Source organism: Anolis sagrei, chromosome X (genome assembly GCF_037176765.1).
Source record: "Anolis sagrei isolate rAnoSag1 chromosome X, rAnoSag1.mat, whole genome shotgun sequence".
Classification (NCBI taxonomy): Eukaryota; Metazoa; Chordata; class Lepidosauria; order Squamata; family Dactyloidae; genus Anolis; species Anolis sagrei.
Genome location: NC_090034.1, coordinates 59,142,241 through 59,164,578, shown reverse-complemented (window position 1 = coordinate 59,164,578; position 22,338 = coordinate 59,142,241). Strand labels below are relative to the sequence as shown.

The 22,338-nt window shown below is 46.0% G+C and overlaps 1 pseudogene; it reads right to left on the bottom strand.

Annotated features, from left to right (window-relative positions):
• Positions 1–7,402: 7,402 nt before the first annotated feature.
• On the bottom strand, positions 7,403–13,475 carry LOC132780961 (zinc finger protein 135-like; annotated as a pseudogene).
• Positions 13,476–22,338: the final 8,863 nt, after the last annotated feature.

The following is a 22,338-nucleotide window of genomic DNA, read 5'->3' as shown; positions in this document are numbered from 1 at the left end:
TTTTTCCTTTGCTAGGGCAGCATTGCCCGCATTTTCTCTCAGTTGAATTCTGCCAACTGAGAGAAAATGCGGGCAATGCTGCCCTAGCAAAGGAAAAACCACGCTCGCATGGAGAAAGGGGCAGAGAAAGGGGCGGGGAGAGAGGCGGAGTCTCGTGACGTCAGGGACATGCTGGCAAGGTTTTCTCTCGCAGGAACAGAGTTTGCGACGGCTCAAAGAGTTGGAAGAGACCTCATGGGCCATCCAGTCCAACCCCCTGCCAAGAAGCAGGAATATTGCATTCAAATCACCCCTGACAGATGGCCATCCAGCCTCTGCTTAAAAGCTTCCAGAGAAGGAGCCTCCACCACACTCCGGAGCAGAGAGTTCCACTGCTGAACGGCTCTCACAGTCAGGAAGTTCTTCCTCATGTTCAGATGGAATCTCCTCTCTTGTAGTTTGAAGCCATTGTTCCGCGTCCTAGTCTCCAAGGAAGCAGAAAACAAGCTTGCTCCCTCCTCCCTGTGGCTTCCTCTCACATATTTATACATGGCTATCATGTCTCCTCTCAGCCTTCTCTTCTTCAGGCTAAACATGCCCAGTTCCCTAAGCTGCTCCTCATAGGGCTTGTTCTCCAGACCCTTGATCATTTTAGTCGCCCTCCTCTGGACACATTCCAGCTTGTCAATATCTCTCTTGAATTGTGGTGCCCAGAATTGGACACAATATTCCAGGTGTGGTCTAACCAAGGCAAAATAGAGGGGTAGCATTACTTCCTTAGATCTAGACACTAGGCTCCTATTGATGCAGGCCAAAATCCCATTGGCTTTTTTTGCCGCCACATCACATTGTTGGCTCATGTTTCACTTGTTGTCCACGAGGACTCCAAGATCTTTTTCACACGTACTGCTCTCGAGCCAGGCATTGTCCCCCATTCTGTATCTTTGCATTTCGTTTTTTCTGCCAAAGTGGAGTATCTTGCATTTGTCACTGTTGAACTTCATTTTGTTAGTTTTGGCCAATCATCTCTCTAATCTGTCAAGATCGTTTTGAATCCTGCTCCTGTCCTCTGGACTATTGGCTATCCCTCCCAATTTGGTGTCGTCTGCAAACTTGATGATCCTGCCTTCTAGCCCTTCATCTAAGTCATTAATAAAGATGTTTAACAGGACCGGGCCCAGGACGGAACCCTGCGGCACTCCACTCGTCACTTCTTTCCAGGATGAAGAGGAAGCATTGGTGAGCACCCTCTGGGTTCGTCCACTTAACCAATTACAGATCCACCTCACCGTAGTTTTGCCTAGCCCACATTGGACTAGTTTCCTTGCCAGAAGGTCATGGGGGACCTTGTCGAAGGCCTTACTGAAATCCAGGTACGCTACATCCACGGCATTCCCCGCATCTACCCAGCTTGTAGCTCTACCTAACAGTCACCTGTATGACTGTTAGGTGTATAAGACACCTAACAGTACAATGTATGTCCTCCACTCAAAAAATTGATTTTGTCATTTGGGAGTTGTAGCTGCTGGGATTTATAGTTCACCTACAATCAAAGAGCATTCTGAACTCCACCAATTATGGCACTGAACCAATCTTGGGGCACAGAACTCCCACAACCAACCGAAAATACTATACAAGGGTTTGGTGGGCATTGACCTTGAGTTTGGGAGTTGTAGTTCACCTACATCCAGAGAGCACTGTGGACTCAAACAATGATGGATCTGGACCAAACTTGGCACAAGCACTCAATACGGCCAAATATGAACGCAGGTGGAGTTTCGGGGAAATAGACTTTGACACTTGGGAATCGTAGTTACTGGGATTTATAGTTCACCTACAATCATTCCGAACCCCACCAACGATGGAATTGGGCCAAACATCCCACACAGAACTCCCATGACCAACAGAAAATACTGTGTTTTCTGGTGGTCTTTGGTGACCCTTCTGACCCCCCCCCCCCCCGTGACCCCCCCCCCCCCCCCCGGGGTCTTCCCAGGTTGAGAAATGCTGCCTTAAGGCCATCTAGTCCAACTCCCTTCACCAGGGCAAGAAAACATAATCAAAGCCCTCCTGACAAAGGGCCATCCAGCCATTCACACACACACACATATGTATATGACAGATGCAGTATCAAAGATTTGAAAGGGACCCCTAAAGAAGGACAATTATATGTTGCATGTTTCAGAGTAGGCAAACCAGACAATCTCCACATCAACACTGGCAAAGAAACAGCAAGAAATACTGTTTACCCACAAGCATAAAGAAATTACATATATTAGAAACCAATACTTTCTTATTACTTTATTTTCCAGATCAACAGACTGGGCCACAGCAACACGTGGCAGGGGACAGCTAGTTATTCCTATAATGATTATTAGCAGTGTTCTGATAATTATTAATCTGACAGCTATTAATGCTGCTGTGGTTCTTATTCCCATATCTCTATCTATGTATATACCCATACATTGAACACTGAGAAAACCAAAGTGCTGCTCCAGCAGTCACCAGCCAATCCCTCTCCAATGCCAGAAATACAGCTTAAGGGTGTAAGATTAGAAAATGCTGACAATTTCCGCTACCTTAGCAGCCACCTCTCCACCAAAATCAACACCTCTCCACCGCCTGAGCTCTGCAAGTGCAGCATTCTTCCGAATGAAGCAGAGAGTGTTTGACGACCGGGACATCCGTAGGGATAACCAAGGTGCTTGTTTATAAAGCTATTGTCCTCCCAACCCTGCTATATGCCTGTGAAACATGGACTGTCTACAGACGTCACATGCAACTCCTGGAACGATTCCATCAGCGTTGCCTCCAGAAAATCCTGCAAATCTCTTGGGAAGAGAAGCGGACAAATGTCAGCATGCTGGAAGAAGCAAAGACCACCAGCACCAGGCCCGTAGCTGGGGGGGGGAGGGGCTTGAGGGGCTTCAGCCCCCCCCCCCCAAATTCCCAAGGTGATCAGGCGTCGGTGGTGGCCGGGAGGGCCTTTGCACAATTAACTCGTGCGCCAACTGTGACTGTACCTTGGGAAGGCAGATCTGGCCAAGGTGGTCCACGCCTTAGTCACCTGTAGACTAGATTACTGCAATGCACTCTACGTGGGGCTGCACTTGAAAACGGCCCGGAAATTTCAGATGATCCAACGGGCGGCGGCCAGGTTGCTAACTGGGGCGCCTTACAGGGAGCGGTCAACCCTCCTGTTCAAGGAGCTCCACTGGCTGGCATTCATTTACCGGACCCAATTCAAGGTGCAGGCTCTTACCTACAAAGCCCTGAACGGTTTGGGACCCGCCTACCTGCGTGACGGCATCTCTGTATACAAACCCACACGATCCCTTTGATCTTCCGGGGAGGCCCTGCTCTTGATCCCACCAGCATCACAGGCGCAGCAACACAAGTTATGCAGGACGGAGGGATATATCAGTGGTTCTCAACCTGTGGGTCCCCAGGTGTTTTGGCCTACAGCTCCCAGATATCCCAGTCAGTTTACCAGCTGTTTCTGGGAGTCAAAGGCCAAAACATCTGGGGACCCATATTATAGAGCAGGAATTTAGGGGTCTTTGCCAGCAGGCAGAGACCAATTAGACTCATCAAAGAGTTCTTTTTCCCTGGCGAGACAGAGAAGCACCCAATCCCTGATTTTTCCCAATAAAAGGTCTCACCAAGTTGAAGGAAGTGCCACCGAGATGTTTTATTTGCAATTCAGCTGAAAAGGATGCAGAGCAGCAATCATTCGCCAAGCAGAGCATGTGGTTACAGAAGTAAAGGCCATTTTTATAGAAAATACAGAGTTGTGAGTTTCAAAATTCCCACTCCCCCCTCCCAGCTCGAAGGGGATTGGCTGACGCACAAACAGCTGGAAGGCGGCTTGGCCATCCCCCATGCATCAGGGCCAATCACAGGGCTTTCGCAGGGCGCCAGAGCTTATCAGGAGGCTCTTACTGCCTTGACGCTCCAGCGAATCAGAAGGGAGGGAGGCGGGATGAAGGGAGACAATGCATTCTGGATTGGATTATGACAAGATTGTCCCTGAGGCTTAGCGAGATGCAGGTTGGGGGGTGGGGGGTCTGCCAGCCAAGCCATTCTATTGTGTTCATGACTGAAGGCAATAAACATATGTTAAAAAATCCAGGTTTTCCTGTCGCCATCAGATATGACATAAAGGGGAAGACCTGGGTGGAAGTTCTTTGTGGAGAAATTTGAAAGAAAAATGGCTTGGAGGAAAAGAGGACTTTCCTAAGGTCATATTCCCCCCATTGTTATATGATTAAAAAGTCTGCCAAACAGAAATCCTAATGGTGGCCCAACTCTGAAGACAAAAGGATTTCCTTTACTATTGTCCATGCAAAGAATGTCCAAAGATAAGGGTCTTTTCATGATTGCTGATTGCTTTTCCAGAGGCAGGGCAGCTTCCTTGTAGATTTCCCCCAAAGAGAGGGGAAGGGGGCAAAAGGGTCAGGGCAAGATCAAATACATGAAGGGAAATATAGAAACACAGGAGAAAATATGAAAATATAGAAACCATAATACAGAGAGTAAACCCAACTACCTCCCCCCAGTGTCCATAAAGGGAAATATCCATGAGGGGGAAAGAGAGTCCCTCGTTTGTGAGATGGGGGACCATCAGGAGCCCAGGTGTGCCTCAGATGGGAAAATTCAAATAATTGGTTACTTTCTGCTGTAGACATATGAAAATAGAGCATAAAGCCTTGATTAAATGATACACACCAAACTGACCAAGGCTTAACCCTTTTTTATCCAGCCTGGTGCCCTTAGCAAAACTGTTACTATCTCTTATGGTGGGGGGGGGGGGGGTCATGTTCGACTTCACCCACAGGTTGAGAACCATTGGGATAGATCCTGATGGTAGGGGTCACACATCCTTAGAGGAAGGAGAGAAAGGTGCTTAATCCCCATCTCGCCTCGTAGTCATGCTGCCAGCCTGGGGAACTTGGTGAGCCAGGCCACCCACCAAACTTCACCTTGCTTGTATGTAATGCCAAGTCAGTGAAAAATAAAACACATCATTTATTAGATAAATAAATACTTTATCAGTCTCTTTGTCCCACTTCTTATCCGTTAGACCTAGTAGGTAACATTCCGGTTTTAGAGGAATTTTCCTCTTTAGTATTTTTTGGCATATATCCTGTATTACTTTCCAGTAAGATTACACCTTCCTACAGGAACACCACATATGTTGAAAGGTCCCCTCCTCTTCTCCACATTTCCAGCATTTATTACACATATTTTTTGAAAATTTTGCTACCTTGCATGGTGTTAAGTACCATTGGTGAGTCATTTTTATCCAGTGTTCTTTAATGTCATATGAGTAGGAGTAATTTGTTTTTCTGTTCCAAATTATGTTCCACTCCTCTAGTCAAATGGATCTTCCTATGAACCTTGCCCACTTTATCATGTATTCTTTGATGCGCTCTTCTTCTGTTGACCATTCTAGTAATAGTTTATAAGCTTTTGTAATATACTTTTTTGTATTGTCCAACAATCTATCCCATGCCGTTAGTTTTTCCATAAATCCTGTTTGGCTGTCTTTCTTAAAATATTCTTTCAGTTGCCAACGTTGAAGTCAAGTGATATTATCAAACTGGTTTTTTAGTTCTTCCTGTGATTTTATTTTAGTCTCCTTTCTCTCACTTTTTAGTAGTTCTTTATATGTTGGCCAAATGTTCGGCCCCAGTTCTTTTCTTTGGTGGGCTTCTAGCGGTGACACCCAGAGTGGGGTTTTTGGATAAATTCTCCTTTTGTACTGATCCCATATTTTAAGTAGGACCGACGGGATAAAATGATTGCCAACTTTTTTTCGACTTTTGCAATACTGTACCACAGATAGGCATGCCAGCCCATTCTTAAATCATAGCCTTCTAATGTTCGTTATTTTTTTATTTTTTAGTAAGATCCAATCTTTAATCCATTCCATACCGCATGCCTCAAAGTATAGTTTAAGGTTTGGCAATCCAAGACCCCCACGGTTTCTTTTGTCCGTAAGGTTTGTAAAGCTAATTCTAGGTTTTTTTATTATTCCATACAAATCTAGTAATATTTTTATGCCAATCCTTGAAAATTTGCATCTTCCTAATTATGGGTAAATTTTGAAATAAGTGTAGCATCTTCGGGAGTATGTTTAATTTTACCACTGAGATTCTGCCCAATAAAGATAGTTTCATATGTTGCCAGTCTTTCAAATATTTCTTAATTTCTCTCCATTTTATTTCATAGTTGTTTTTTAGGAGTTGCAGATTTTTTGCTGTTATATAAATACCTAGATATTTAATTTTAGTTGTTGTTTGCAGCCCTGTTATTTCTGTCAATTTCTCTTTTCTTTCCTTTGAGATGTTTTTAGTCAGTATCATTGATTTTACTTTATTGATCTTAAATCCTGAGACTTTGCCAAATTCCTCTATCTTCTCTATCCATAAATTGATGTTATTTAGGGGGTCTTGTATGGTGCAAATTAGGTCATCGGCAAACGCTCTCAGTTTGTAGGATTCTTTCTGTATGGTCACCCCTTTCAACCCATCATCCTCCCTAATCTCGTTTAATAGTATTTCTAACGCCATAATGAAAATTAGAGGCAATAGAGGGCATCCTCAAAAATGCAGGGGTTGACCTGAAATGCTTCATGGAGACTTGGACTGGGGGTAATAGTGGTCCTGCTGTAGAGATTTCAGCTAAGAACTACCATGTCAGGCTACACAGAGAAGCCATTGAAATCCACAAGCATGTGGACAATTTCAACAGAAAGGAAGAAACCATGAAAATGAACAACATCTGGCTACCAGTACTAAAAAAAACCCTCTAAAATTATAACAGTAAATAAAAAAACAAAACTCAAACACAGGGAAACCCCAGCCAGGAAACAGTCAGGAATACTTGGTCACCTTTCAACAAGGAAATTTCCCAGGCAGTATCAAACCACACCTAAAAACTGTCAGGCCATCAAATACTAATCAAGGTGGCAAACTGAAACATTCACACCTAGCTCCAAAACACAAGAGTTCTTTCTCTCACCCTGGACCTTCCACAGATATATAAACCCAATTTCCAGTTTCCAACAAACCTCACAACCTCTGAGGATGCCTGCCACAGATGCAGGTGAAACATCAGGAGAGAATGCTTCTAGAACATGGCCATACAACCCAAAAAATCTACCACACAATATAGTTATCTTACCAGTTTATGAATTACCCAACTGCTAAAAAAGTTTTGTTTACATTTTGTTCTTTTGCAGCTATGATTTTCCAGAAAAGGCTGCAAAGCTCCAAACAACCTCCCTTTTATTATGGATGAGAAATTTGGGAAGAAAAACATCAATGACAACTAAACCTGCAAATGTGGAGGGCAAACTGTATTTAAATGCTGAAGTAAGATGTGTGGCAATGAAAATAAAACACACAACAAAAGAGGATCAAAATTCAAGATTTACTGAAGAAACAGTACATTGAAAAGCAATAGATGGTGATCAAAGCAGTTTTTTTCATGTCAGGAGTGACTTGAGAAACTGCAAGTTGCTTCTGGTGTAAGAGAATTGGTCGTCTGCAAGGATGTAGCCCAGGGGACACCCAGATTTGTTTGTTTGTTTGACCTTCTTTGTGGGAGGCTTCTCTTATGTTCCCACATGGAGAGCTGGAGCTGACAGAAGGAGCTCATCCATGTTCTCCCCAGATTCGAACCTCTGACCTGTCAGCAATCAGTCCTGCGGGCATAAAGGTTTAACCCATTGCGACCAGGGGTTCCAAAGCAGTGAATATATGTTCTACATAACAGAATAGGAATAATCATGTCTGAAGCAAGACCAACATAGAGGCCAGAAATGATGTTCAAAGGCACTCTGGTTTAAGCACTAAACCTCATTTTGGGCTAAAACCTATTCGACTCTCTGGTTTCAGCAGTTTCGACCCTTTTGCAAAAAGAAAAAATATATCAAAAAATAGACATTAAAAACAACAAAACAAAAAAGGCAGAAATTGTATATAATGCTTGAACTACACAGCAAACTAACTAATACATAAAATACAAAATTAAATCAGAAACAAAAACACCAATGAAATAGATATCAACATAGACACACAAAGTGAACTAAGAAATGAACAAACAGACCTGGGCACATTTCTACAAGTCTTATTCTATTTGTTAATTTCAATTCCTGGAACCCCTGGTGGCGCAGTGGGTTAAACTTTTGTGCCACCAGGACTGAAGACCAGCAGGTCGCAGGTTCGAATCCGAGGACAGCGCGGATGAGCTCCTTCTGTCAGCTCCAGCTCCCCATGCAGGGACATGAGAGAAACGTCCCACATGGATGGTAAAACGTCAAAACATTCAGGCATCCCCTGGGCAACGTCCTTGCAGACAGTCAATTCTCTCACACCACAAGTGACTTGTAGTTTCTCAAGTCGCTCCTGACACGAAAAAAAATCAATCCCTTATTATTCTACCCTTTAAATAAAGCTATGTAATCACACTTCTACTTTTGATAACATTCTTTCAATTAATAAATATCACAACTGACATTTGCCCACATTGGGGTCAGTTTGTTCAATTTGGCAAATTCGCACATCTTCATAATCCATTACCAGAGTTGCTTTTGTACGTTAGAAATACTCTCTGACGTCAATTATCACAATTTTCTCCAATGATGTCTGTGTAGATGTGCACTCTAAGTGAAGTTCTGTCCACACTTCAGGCATTTATAGGGTTTCTACCCAGTGTGAGTCCTTTGATGCGAACGTAGACCTGAACTCTGAGTGAAACTCTTTCCACACTCCAGGCATGTATATGGTTTCTCCCCAGTGTGAGTCCTTTGATGTTTATGTAGACCTGATCTATGAGCAAAGCTCTGACCACAATCCAGGCATTTATAGGGTTTCTCCCCAGTGTGAGTCCTTTGATGCGAACGTAGGCCTGAACTCTGAGTGAAGCTCTTTCCACAATCCAGGCATGTATAGGGTTTCTCCCCGGTGTGAATCATCTGATGTGAACGTAGACTTGAACTATGAGTGAAGGTATTTCCACACTTCAAGCATGTATAGGGTTTCTCTCCAGTGTGAATCCGCTGATGTGAACGTAGACCTGAACTCTGAGCAAAGCTCTGTCCACACTCCAGGCATGTATATGGTTTCTCTCCAGTGTGAATCCTTTGGTGTGAACGTAAATGTCCAATCTCACTGAAGCTCTGTCCACACTCCAGGCATGTATAGGGTTTCTCCCCAGTGTGAACCCTTTGGTGTGAACGTAGATGTCCACTCTCAGTGAAGCTCTGTCCACACTCCATGCATGTATATGGTTTCTCCCCAGTGTGAATCCTTTGATGTGAATGTAGTCTTGAAATATGAGTGAAGTTCTGTCCACATTCCAAGCATTTATACGGTTTCTCTCCAGTGTGAATCCTTTGATGTCTACGTAGACCTGTACTATCAGAAAACCTCTGTCCACACTCCAGGCATTTATTGGGTTTCTCCCCAGTGTGAAGCCTTTGATGTGAATGTAGGCTTCCAATCCAAGCAAAGCTTTTTCCACACTCCAGGCATGTATAGGGTTTCTTCCCAGTGTGAGTCCTTTGATGTTTTTGCAGATCTGAACTCTGAGTGAAACTCTGTCCGCACTCTAAGCATTTATAAGGTTTCTCTCCAGTGTGAAACCTTTGATGTCTACGCAGATTTGAACTCTGAGCAAAGCTTTGTCCACACTCTAGGCATGTATATGGTTTCTCTCCAGTATGAGTCCTTTGATGCGAACGCAGGCCTCCACTGTGAGCAAAGCTCTTTCCACACTCCTGGCAGTTATAGGGTTTCTCCCCAGTGTGAATCCTTTGGTGCGAACATAGGCCTCCACTCTGAGCAAAGCTCTTTCCACACTCCAGACATGTATAAGGTTTCTCCCAAGTGTGAATCCATTGATGTATCTTCAGCTTTCCATGCTGACTAAAGCTCTTTCCACATTCAATACATTGATATGCTTTCTCCTCCATGCCAACATTATGTACATTTAATTGTAGTATGGACATCTGAGTCTTGTTTATCCCTTTCTAATTACTCGCAGCAATGGGTTCAAATTACAGGAAAGGAGATTCCATCATAACATTTGGAGGAATTTCCTGACTGTTCAGCAGTGGAACTCTCTGCCTTAAGAGTGTAGTGGAGGCTGCTTTGGAGGCATTTAAATAGAGGCTGGATGGCCATCAGAGGTAGTAGGTGGTCCATGTGGCCTATTCCAACTCTAGGATTCTACTTGATGATCAAAAGTGAATGTAAGAATTCAGCAAAATGAGCACCGTGAGAGGATTCCTTTTTCCTACTGGACTGGTTTTTTTTACTGCACTTTGGTTTCCAAATTCCTTAATATTCACTTGAAGCTGGTTTGTTTCTCATCACACCAGGGATGGCTCCAGAGAATCCTCATGCCCCTGCTCAAGAAAGAAGAACGAAAGGTTAAACGTGCATCTCAGACCTCTTTACCTCCAGCATTATTCTCGTTTGCATTCATGAATCATGTTGAAAATGGAAATACCAAAACACAAAGGCATGAAATGTTTCAAGGCCATACACAGAAACCAGGAAAAGCAATCACAGATTCATAAAAAAACAAGGGGTTTTTTGCATCAGGAGCGACTGAGAAACTACCAGTTGCTTCTGGTGTGAGAGAATTGGCCGTCTGCAAGAACGCTGCCCAGGGGACGACCAGATGTTTGATGTTTTACCATCCATGTGGGAGGCTTCTCTCATGTCAGCTGGAGCTGACAGTGGGAGCTCATCTGTGCTTCCAAGGAATTAATTCAGATGCTTTGAGTGAACATAACAGAGATAAAACTTAGTCCTGATTTAAAGGTGATTCAACAAGAAGAAAGGAAAAAAGAAAGAAAGATGAAAGGGTAGATAGAAGGAAAAGAAGGAGAGAGTGAGGGAAGGAAAACAAAAAGGACAGCTGAAAGGAATAAAAGAAGGAAGGAGGGAAGGAGAACCGCTTTCTATGTTATGGGTCAACCCCAAATGAGGTTAAAGCAACAAAAGGGAGGCAATGATTCATTCTGGATGATGTGTTTCAGTGAATAACCAGCATGTGCAAAATTCTAATTTCATTCTTATTTATTTCATAATTTGTGGGTCACCTCCCTGCACAAACCAACTAAGGAGAACACAGGTTCATAAATAAGACCAAACAGATGTGGATCCAATTTCATTGAACATACATGGGAACACAATTAGTCTTGACTCAAGGGTAAAGAAAGCAAAAAAGGGAAAGAAGAAAAGAAAGTCAGGGAGGAAACACAGACGGAAAGGATTACGGAAGGAAGAAAGGAATAACTTAAGAAAGAAATGAAGGAAGGAATGGAAACTCTTTCCAATATTAGAGTGTCACACTGATTTCATTGTGTCAAACCCAAAAGTGGCTAAAGGAACAGAAGGCATGTAGACAAGCAGAACTCCTTCCAACAATAAAGGGCGAATTTCCAGCATGTGCTAAATGCTGAAAGAAACAAGTGTTTCTTTATTGACTATTTCATCACCTTAGGCCACATGGACTCCCAACTCTGCTTCGCGAGCATTCCAAATGGTCACTGCTGCCACCAAATTTCTTACATATCTCAAAGAAATCCTCCAAACTATCAAGGACCCAGCTAATTCAAAACCAATTAAGGCTTGTTGGGTTGTTCACAAAATGAGTCCATGATGACCTAAGTTCCTTTCAGGCAATTTTTTCCCTCGATTGAGTCCCATGCAATTGAGAAAATCTCAGCAGACTTCAAAGATGCCACCATCATCCCCATTTTCAAAAAAGGGGGAAAGAACACTCTGGGAACTACTGAGGTATCTCCTTTCTAACCTCCATTGGGAAACTTCTCGCAATAATCCCTGCAAACCACAACTGGAATCAGCACCTTGGGAATAGATAGGGGATTATGGGGGTCGCGAGGGAGTGTCAGAGGGGTCGCCAAAGACCATCAGAAAACATATTATTTTCTGTTGGTTATGGGGGTTCTGTGTGGGAAGTTTGGCCCAATTCTATCCTTGGTGGAGAACGGAATACTCTGATTGTAGGTGAACTATAAATCCCAACAACTACAATTCCCAAATGTCAAGGTCTATATTCCCCAAACTCCACCAGTATTCACATTTGGGCATATTGAGTATTTGTGCCAAGTTTGGTCCAGGTCCATCATTGTTTGAGTGCACAGTGCTCTCTAGATGTAGGTGAACTACAACTCCAAAACTCAAGGTCAATGCCCAGCAAACCCTTCCCATATTTTCTATTGGTCATGGGAAGTCTGTGTTCCAAATTTGGTTCAATTCCAGTGTTGGTGGATTTCAGAATGCTCTTTGATTGGTGGTGAACTATAAATCCCAGCAACTACAACTCCCAAATGACAAAATCAATCCTCTCCATAATCCCACCAGTATTCAAATTTGGTTGTATTATTGGATATTTGTGCCCAGTTTGGTCCCGTGAATGCAACTATATCCTGCATATTGGATGTTTACATTACGATCTATAATAGGAGCACAATTACAGTTGTGAAGTAGCAACAAAAATAATGTGATGGTTGGGGGTCACCACAACATAAGGAACTGTATTAAGGGGTCGTGGCATTAGGAAGGTTGAGAACCACTGGGATAGATAGTTATTGGATGGGAGAGAGTGGAAATTAATGCCAAAGGAAAAAGGAAGCAAAATAGGGCTTGGGATATTTTTTGAAAGACTGTGTGTGTATGTGTGTGTATTTTGGTAGGATATGTTTTAGTCCACTATCAGTAAAGGTGAGTCAAAGATTACAGACAAAAGCAAAAATGGGCAGGAGAGATACATTTGAAATTCGAGAAATAAGGGCAAGAAATAAGGGGGTTGGACTGGATGGCCCATGAGGTCTCTTCCAACTTTGATTCTGATTCTTCCTAAGTGTGAGAGAGAGCTGTCCAGCAGTGCACCTCTCTCTCTGCCCTGGAGTGAGGTGAAGGCTTTCAAACAGAGGCTGGATGGCCATCTGTCGGGGGTGCTTTGAATGCAATATTCCTGCTTCTTGGCAGAATGGGGTTGGACTGGATGGCCCACCAGGTCTCTTCCAGCTCTAGGATTCTATGATTTCCTTATCTCTTGTGTTGGATCTGAAAAGGCTGCTTCCATTTGCAAGCGGGACCAAAGCAGCCTCTTCTTTGGCAGAGAACAGGCCACAACGCCAGACACCTTCAGCACAAAGCCATGCAGAGAAATACAAAGACAATTCATACCCAATGATATGCCATGATTAAAATGCCATCATTAAGAACCAGTCAAGCCCCTTGAAGCCCTTCCCCTTCCTCCTCTGTATGTATGTCGTGTCAGGAGAGACTTGAGAATCCCCTCCTCCTCCCCTCCTAAAGGGAGATAGGTACACACACACATACCTCTCTCTGTCTCTTTGCTTTCCCGCCTGACAAAGATGGCGGAAGTGGAGGCCCAACGAAGAAGAAGCCCGCCCCGCTCCTCCGTCTTCTTCCCACTCTAGCCGCCCTTCGACCTCCTATTGGCTGCGTCCGTGACGTCCCGCCCACCGGAGCCTCCTCCATTGGATGTCCGCCTCTCTGCAGATTTGATTGACGTGATTGCAAAGAATCATAGACTCAAAGAGTTGGAAGAGACCTCATGGGCCATCCAGTCCAACCCCATTCTGCCAAGAAGCAGGAATATTGCATTCAAATCACCCCTGACAGATGGCCATCCAGCCTCTGTTTAAAAGCCTTCACCCACTCCAGGGCAGAGAGAGAGGTGCACTGCTGGACAGCTCTCTCTCACACTTAGGAAGTTCTTAGAATCAGAATCAAAGAGTTGGAAGAGACCTCATGGGCCATCCAGTCCAACCCCCTGCCAAGAAGCAGGAATATTGCATTCAAATCACCCCTGACAGATGGCCATCCAGCCTCTGTTTAAAAGCTTCCAAAGAAGGAACCTCTACCACACTCCGGGGCAGAGAGTTCCACTGCTGAACGGCTCTCACAGTCAGGAAGTTCTTCCTCATGCTCAGATGGAATCTCCTTTCTTGTAGTTTGAAGCCATTGTTCTGCGTCCTAGTCTCCAAGGAAGCGGTAAACAAGCTTGCTCCCTCCTCCCTGTGGCTTCCTCTCACATATTTATACATGGCTATCATATCTCCTCTCAACCTTCTCTTCTTCAGGCTCAACAAGCCCAGCTCCTTAAGCCGCTCCTCATAGGGCTTGTTCTCCAGACCCTTGATCATTTTAGTCGCCCTCCTCTGGACACATTCCCTCTTGTCAATATCTCTCTTCAATTGTGGTGCCCAAAATTGGACACAATATTCCAGGTGTGGTCTAACCAAAGCAGAATAGAGGGGAAGCATGACTTCCCTAGATCTAGACACTATGCTCCTATTGATGCAGGCCAAGATTCCATTGACTTTTTTTGCCGCCACATCACATTGTTGGCTCATGTTTCACTTGTTGTCCACGAGGACTCCAAGATCTTTTTCACACGTACTGCTCTCGAGCCAGGCATTGTCCCCCATTCTGTATCTTTGCATTTCATTTTTTCTGCCAAAGTGGAGTATCTTGCATTTGTCACTGTTGAACTTCATTTTGTTAGTTTTGGCCCATCTCTCTAATCGGTCAAGATCGTTTTGAATCCTGCTCCTGTCCTCTGGAGTATTGGCTCTCCCAATTTGCAAACGTGATGATCCTGCCTTCTAACCTGGCGAGCCTGGCGGTGGAGTCTCGAGCCTGGCGGTGGAGTCCCAACGGCTCCTTGTGCTGGGGGACTTCAACATCCACGCCGAGGCAACCCTCACAGGTGCGGCTCAGGACTTCATGTCTGCCATGGCAACCATGGGGCTGTCCCAACGAATAACTGGCCCCACCCACTGTGCTGGACACACATTGGACTTGGTTTTCTGTCAGGGATGGGAGCAAGGTGGCGGTGTGGAGGAGTTGTCTAGCTCTCCGTTGCCATGGTCCGACCACTTCCTGATTAGATTTAGACTCACTGCGCCCCCTAACCTCCGCAAGGGTGGAGGACCCATTAGGATGGTCCGCCCCAGGAGGCTAATGGATCCGAGTGGATTCCTGACGGCTCTTGGGGAGTTTCCCGCCGCCGCGGTAGGTGATCATGTCGAGGCCTTGGTCGCTCTCTGGAATGGGGAGATGACCAGGGCTATTGACAAGATCGCTCCGGAACGTCCCCTCTCGAGTAACCGAGCTAAACCAGCCCCTTGGTTCACTGAGGAGCTGGCAGCGATGAAGCGAAAGAAGAGGGTTCTAGAGAGCGTGTGGCGCTCAGACCCAAGCGAGTCAAACCGAACACGGTTTGTGTCCTTTTTAAGGGCATATGCCGCGGCAATAAAAGCCGCAAAGAAAACCTTCTTTGCGGCCACTATTGCGTCTGCTAAAAACCGTCCGGCGGAGTTGTTTCGGGTTGTCAGAGGTCTTTTAACTCCCCCAACTTCAGGTGGGAGCCCTGACAACTCGGCAGCACGCTGTGAAGCATTTGCTCGGTTCTTTGCAGACAAAGTCGCTTTGATCCGCGCTGGGCTGGACGCCGCATTAGATGCAGTCTCTGTGAATGTGACACAAGCACCTGCTTGTCCGATTTTGTTGGATTCTTTTCAGTTTGTGAAACCCGAGGATGTGGACAAGATACTTGGAGGAATGAGACCCACCACGTCCATCCTAGACCCCTGCCCATCCTGGCTTCTGAAAGAGGCCAGAGGGGGATTGGCCGAGTGGGTAACGGTGGTGGTTAATGCCTCCCTTCGGGAAGGCAAGATTCCAGCGAGCCTAAAACAGGCTATTGTAAAGCCGCTGTTGAAGAAACCATCACTCGACCCCACTAAATTGGACAACTTTCGGCCTGTTTCCAATCTTCCCTTCTTGGGCAAAGTCATGGAAAGCGTGGTGGCCTCACAACTCCAGGTATTCTTGAGAGACACGGATATTCTGGATCCGGCACAGTCTGGTTTCAGACCGGGACATGGTACCGAGACGGTCTTGGTCGCCTTAGTAGATGATCTGCGCCGGGAGCTAGACAGGGGGAGTGTGTCCCTGTTGGTGCTCCTGGACCTCTCAGCGGCCTTCGATACCGTCGACCACGGTATTCTTCTGGGGCGCCTTGCAGAGATGGGTCTTGGGGGCACTGCTTTGCAGTGGCTCCGGTCATTTCTGGAGGGTCGTACTCAGAAGGTGTTGCTGGGGGACTCCTGTTCAGCGCCACAGCCGTTGATCTGTGGCGTTCCTCAGGGTTCCATCTTGTCCCCCTTGCTGTTTAACATCTACATGAAGCCGCTGGGTGAGATCATCCGGAGTTTCGGGGTGCGGTGTCACCTGTACGCAGATGATGTCCAACTCTGTCACTCCTTCCCACCTGCTACTAAGGAGGCCGTCGAAGTCCTGAACCGGTGCCTGGCCGCTGTAATGGTCTGGATGAGGGCGAACAAACTGAAATTAAATCCAGACAAGACAGAGGTACTCCTGGTCAGTCGCAAGGCCGAACAGGGTATAGGGTTACAGCCTGTGCTGGACGGGGTCGCACTCCCCTTGAAGGCGCAGGTTCGCAGCTTGGGTGTGACCCTGGACTCATCGCTGAGCCTGGAGCCTCAGGTTTCAGCGGTGACCAGGGGAGCATTTGCACAGCTTAGGCTCGTGCGCCAGCTGCGCCCGTATCTTGGGAAGTCTGACTTGGCCACGGTGGTACACGCTTTGGTCACATCCCGCCTCGACTACTGCAACGCTCTCTACGTGGGGCTGCCCTTGAAGACGGCCCGGAAGCTACAGCTAGTCCAACGCGCGGCAGCCATGGTGTTAACGGGAGCAGGACGCAGAGAGCATACAACGCCCCTGCTGTCCCAGCTCCACTGGCTGCCGATTCGCTACCGGGCCCAATTTAAGGTGCTGGTATTATCCTACAAAGCCCTAAACGGTTCCGGCCCAAAATACCTTGCAGACCGCATCTCGGCCTACGAGCCCACGAGGGCCTTGAGATCATCCGGGGAGGCCCTTCTCTCGGTCCCGCCTGCCTCACAGGCACGGCTGGCGGGGACGAGAGAGCGGGCCTTCTCGGTGGTGGCCCCCCGGCTGTGGAACACCCTCCCTGCTGAAGTTAGACAGGCGCCCTCCTTGTTGGCCTTTCGGAGAGGCCTGAAAACATGGCTCTTCGAGCAGGCCTTCAACTGAGAGTATCGTGAACGACACTGGAATGGACTAGGATTATGAAACTGGCTATGACCCCAGGACTCGACGAAGCGGATTTTTAGTATAAGTATATGTTATGTTGTATTGTCTGGTTTGTATTGTCTAGATTTATTGTACTCTGTCCTTTTTGTTGCTGTTCACCGCCCCGAGTCGCCCTCGGGCTGAGAGGGGCGGTCAATAAATGCAAAAAATAAATAAATAATAATAAATAAATAACCCTTCATCTAAGTCATTAATAAAGATGTTGAACAGGATCGGTCCCAGGACGCAACCCTGCTTGTTGCACTCCGCTCGTCACTTAATTCCAGGATGAAGAGGAAGCATTGGGAAGAAATCACCCTCTGGATTCGTCTGCTTAACCAATTACAGATCCACCTCACCGTAGTTTTGCCTAGCCCACATTGGACTGGTTTGTTTGCCAGAAGGTCACGGGGGACCTTGTATGCTACATCCACAGCATTCCAGGTACGCTACATCCACGGCATTTCCTGCATCTACCCAGCTTGTAACTCTATTGAAAAAAAGAGATCAGATTAGTCTGGCATGACTTGTTTTTATTTATTTATTATTTATTTATTTACTTTGCTTATATACCGCTGTATCTCAAGCCCGAAGGCGACTCACAGCGGTTCACAAACAGTAAAAACAGTAGAAACAGCAGTGGTTCCATGCAACATATAACAATTGACTTAACACATCCATAAATTACCAATAAGCAATTACAATGCACAATTATTACGAAAAACAACCATACCCAATCTTCTCATCATCCAAGCGTAGTCCAGGTTCGTCGTCCATTGTTCCATTCCTATGTTCCATTACCAGATTGCACTAAATTACTCAAACGCCTGCACAAACATCCAGGTCTTCACCTTTTTGCAGAATACCATTAGAGATGGTGCTAGTCTAATGTCCGTAGGAAGGGCGTTCCACAGCTGAGGAGCCACCACCGAGAAGGCCCTATCTCTCGTCCCCGCTAGCCGAGCTTGAGAAGCAGGCGGGATCGAAAGCAGGGTCTCCCCGGAAGATCTCAAAGTCCTGGTGGGTTCATAGGCAGAGATGCGGTCAGATAGGTAGCTTGGGCCAGAACCGTTTAGGGCTTTAAAGGCCAACGCCAGCACTTTGAATTCAGCACTTTGAATTCATACTTTGGTAAATCCGTGTTGACTATCAGTCAATACTGCCATATATTTCAGTTCAAAGCAGATAATGTGGGATTTTGTTCAGCTGTGTAGAAGGTGGCTCAGTCTCCCCAGCATCCCGACTGTCCTCCTTCTTGCTCAGGTTTGGGTGGGATGCCTTCCCCTGCCTGTGCCTCCTTTAGGTCCCAGTCTCATGGCAGCAGGAGGGGAGCCCCTCCTCCCACCCCTTCCCTATATTTATTTATTTATTATTATTTATTTCTTGCATTTATTGACCGCCACTCTCAGCCCTAGGGCGACTCGTGGCGGTGAACAACAACATAGAAAGACAGTGTACAGTAAATCACAACAATACAAACCAGACTACTACAACATAACATATACTTATGCTAAAAATCCGCTTCGTCAAAACCTGGGGTCATAGTCGATTTCATAGTCCTAGTCCATTCCAGTGTCGTTCCAAGATACTCAGTTGAAGGCCTGCTCGAAGAGCCATGTTTTCAGGCTCCTACGGAAGGCCATCAAGGAGGGCGCCTGTCTAACTTCAGTAGGGAGGGTGTTCCACAGCCGGGGGGCCACCACCGAGAAGGCCCGCTCCCTCGTCCCCGCCAGACGTGCCTGTGAGGCAGGCGGGACCGAGAGAAGGGCCTCCCCGGATGATCTCAAGGCCCTCGTGGGCTCATAGGCCGAGATGCGGTCTGCAAGGTATTTTGGGCCGGAACCGTTTAGGGCCCTCCCCCCTCCTTTTCTCCTTCCACCCTCCCCAATCTCCTCCCCACCTGGCCCTCACCCTCTCTTCCCCATATTCCTCCTCACCTGGCCCTGCTTCTCTCTTCTCTTCCTCCCTCCGGTCCCCATATTCCTTCTCACCTGGCCCTCCCCTGCTTCTTTCTTGGTCAGAATCAGATCTAAAATAGCAAATCTTTTTGTTGCCTCTCTTACCATCTGGACCATGAAAATTTCTGCAAAGGAAATTAGGAATTTCTCTTCCAACAAATATCAAGATAGTTAAATCTCCTATCTATCTATCTATCTATCTATCTATCTATCTATCTATCTATCTAAACGCGCTGTTCGTTTTGAGTGACGTCATAACTCAAAAACTGCTGGACTAATTGCCAACAAATTTGGCCACAAGACACTTACAAACCCAAGGAGTGACCATCACTCAAAAAATGATTTTGTCATTTGGGGGTTGTAATTGCTGGGATTTATAGTTAGCCGACAGTGTTTCTCAACCTTCCTAATGCCGCGACCCCTTAATACCATGGATCATGTTATCCTTCTAGGACGACTCTCCGAGATGGGTCTTGGAGGCACGGTTCTGTCGTGGCTCCGGTCCTTCCTGGAGGGCCGTTTCCAGATGGTGAAGCTGGGAGACGCCTGCTCAGACCCCTGGCCTTTGACCTGTGGGGTCCCACAAAGTTCCATTCTGTCTCCCATGCTTTTTAACATCTACATGAAACCGCTGGGAGAGGTCATCCGGAGTTTTGGATTTGGGTGCCATCTCTACGCAGATGACACGCAACTCTACTACTCTTTTCCACCAAACTCCAAGGAAGCCCCTCGGGTGCTGGACGAGTGCCTGGCCGCTGTGGCTGGCTGGATGAGGACGAACAAGCTGAAGATTAATCCTGACAAGACAGAGGTCCTCCTGATCGATCATAAACCAGATCGAGGTATAGGGTGGCAACCTGTGCTGGACTCCCCCTGAAGTCACAGGTCCGCCATTTCGGTGTCCTCCTGGAATCATCACTTACGTTTGAAGCTCAGGCGTCGGTGGTGGCCAGGAGGGTCTTTGCACAATTGAGACTCGTGCGCCAACTGCAACTGTACCTCATGAAGGCGGATCTGGCCAGGGTGGTCCATGCCTTAGTCACCTCCAGATTGGACTACTGTAATGCACTCTACGTGGGGCTGCCCTTGAAAACGGCCTGGAAATTTCGGTTGGTTCAATGGGCGGCGGCCAGGTTGTTAACTGGTGCTCCTTACAGGGAGAGGTCAACCCTCCTGTTTAAGGAGCTCCATTGGCTGCCGTTCATTTTCTGGGCCCAATTCAAGATGCAGGTGCTTACCTACAAAGCCCTAAACGGTTTGGGACCCATCTACCTGCATGAACGCATTTCCATATACGAACCCACATGATCTCTTCGTTCATCTGGAGAGGCCCTGCTCACGATCCCACCTGCATCGCAAGCGCGATTGTTGGGAATGTGGGACAGGGCCTTCTCAGTGGTGGCCCCACGACTCTGGAACTCCCTCCCCTAGGACATCAGGCATGCCCCAACTTTGGCAGTTTTTAGAAGGAGCTTGAAAACGTGGATGTTCCAGTGTGCCTTCCCAGAATAAGGAATCCCAAGCAATATGTCCCAAATGCACTTTATGAGAGATCTAGGAATGCCTGCATGCCCACCTATCCCTAAAATATCCATCCTATTTCACTTGGACATGCCCAGCATTTTAAACATTTTAATCATTACATTTGGCCCTGCCATAGGTTTTAAAATGCGTCGTGATTATTGTTATTGTTTTGCTTTGTTTATGAGTTATTTATTGTTGTATTGTTGTCGTTGTGTTTTATTGATGTATTTGGGCTCGGCCTCTTGTAAGCTGCACCGACTCCTGCGGGAGATGGTAGCGGGGTATAAATAAAGGTTTATTATTATTATTATTATTATTATTATTGATAATAATACAGTTCCTCGTGTTGTGGTGAGCCCCAACCATAAAATTATTTTTGTTGCTACTTTATAACTGTAATTTTGCTACTGTTATGAATCGTAATGTAAATATCTGATATGCCAGATGTACTTTCATTCACTGGACCAAATTTGGCACCAATATCCAATACTCCCAAATCTGAATACTGGTGGGGTTGGGGGGGGGATTGAGTTTGTCATTTGGGAGTTGTAGTTGCTGGCATTTATAGTTCACCTACAATCAAAGACAAATCTGAGCTCCACCAACGACAGAATTGAGCAAAACTTGCCACACAGAACTCCCAAGACCACAGAAAATACTGGAATGATCTGGGGGGCATTGACCTGGAGTTTTGGAGTTGTAGTTCACCTACATCCAAAGAGCACTGTGGACTCAAACAATGATGGATCTGGACCAAACTTGGCACAAATACTCAATATGCCCAAACGTGGACACTGGTGGAGTTTGGGGGGAAATAGACCTTGACATCTGGAAGTTGTAGTTGCTGGGATTTATAGTTCACCTACAATCAGGGACTCTGGGGGTTGGTGCTCATCTCAATTTCTAAGCTGAAGAGCCAATGTTGTCCGTAGACACCTCGAAGGTCATGTGGCTGGCATGACTGCATGGAGTGCTGTTACCTTCCCGCCAGAGCAGCACCTATTGATCTATTCACATTTGCATGTTTTCGACATGCTAGGTTGGCAGTAGCTGGGGCTAATAGCGGGAGCCCACACCGCTCCCTGGATTCAAACTGCAAACCTTTCGGTCAGCAAGTTCAACAGCTCAGTGGTTTAACCTGCTATATGGTCTATGATGGGAGCCCCTGGTGGCACAGCAGGTTAAACTGGAGCTACTGAACTTGCTGACCGAAACGTAGACAGTGCGAAGGCAGTTGAGAATTATCTCAAACATATCTGAAACTGGACTGATCAGTTTTGTACCTGTATATGCTGAACCCATGAAGGTTGTGAATAAACCAAATATTATTTTTATCAAAGTCTACATCATTTTTCTCTCTTGCGTGCATGATATAAAACAAGTTGCTTTATGGGAGAGTATATATTTTTAGGCACTGAAAAACAACTTCTGAAGCAATGCTGTTTTTTATGCACTGGCAAAATCTCTGTTTTCCTAGCAGATCAGAAATAACAGGTTATTCAGTCTAAGAACTGAAACCACTGCTTTGCATAATTATATCTGGTTGTATAACACAAAAGAAGATTCTGCTCGAAAGCGTTTTTTGCTCTTCTCTGAAAAGTCATGCTTTTCTAAAAGTTATGATTTCCAAAAGGTGTTTTTCCAAAAGGTTATAAATACCATTTTCCATAAACAAC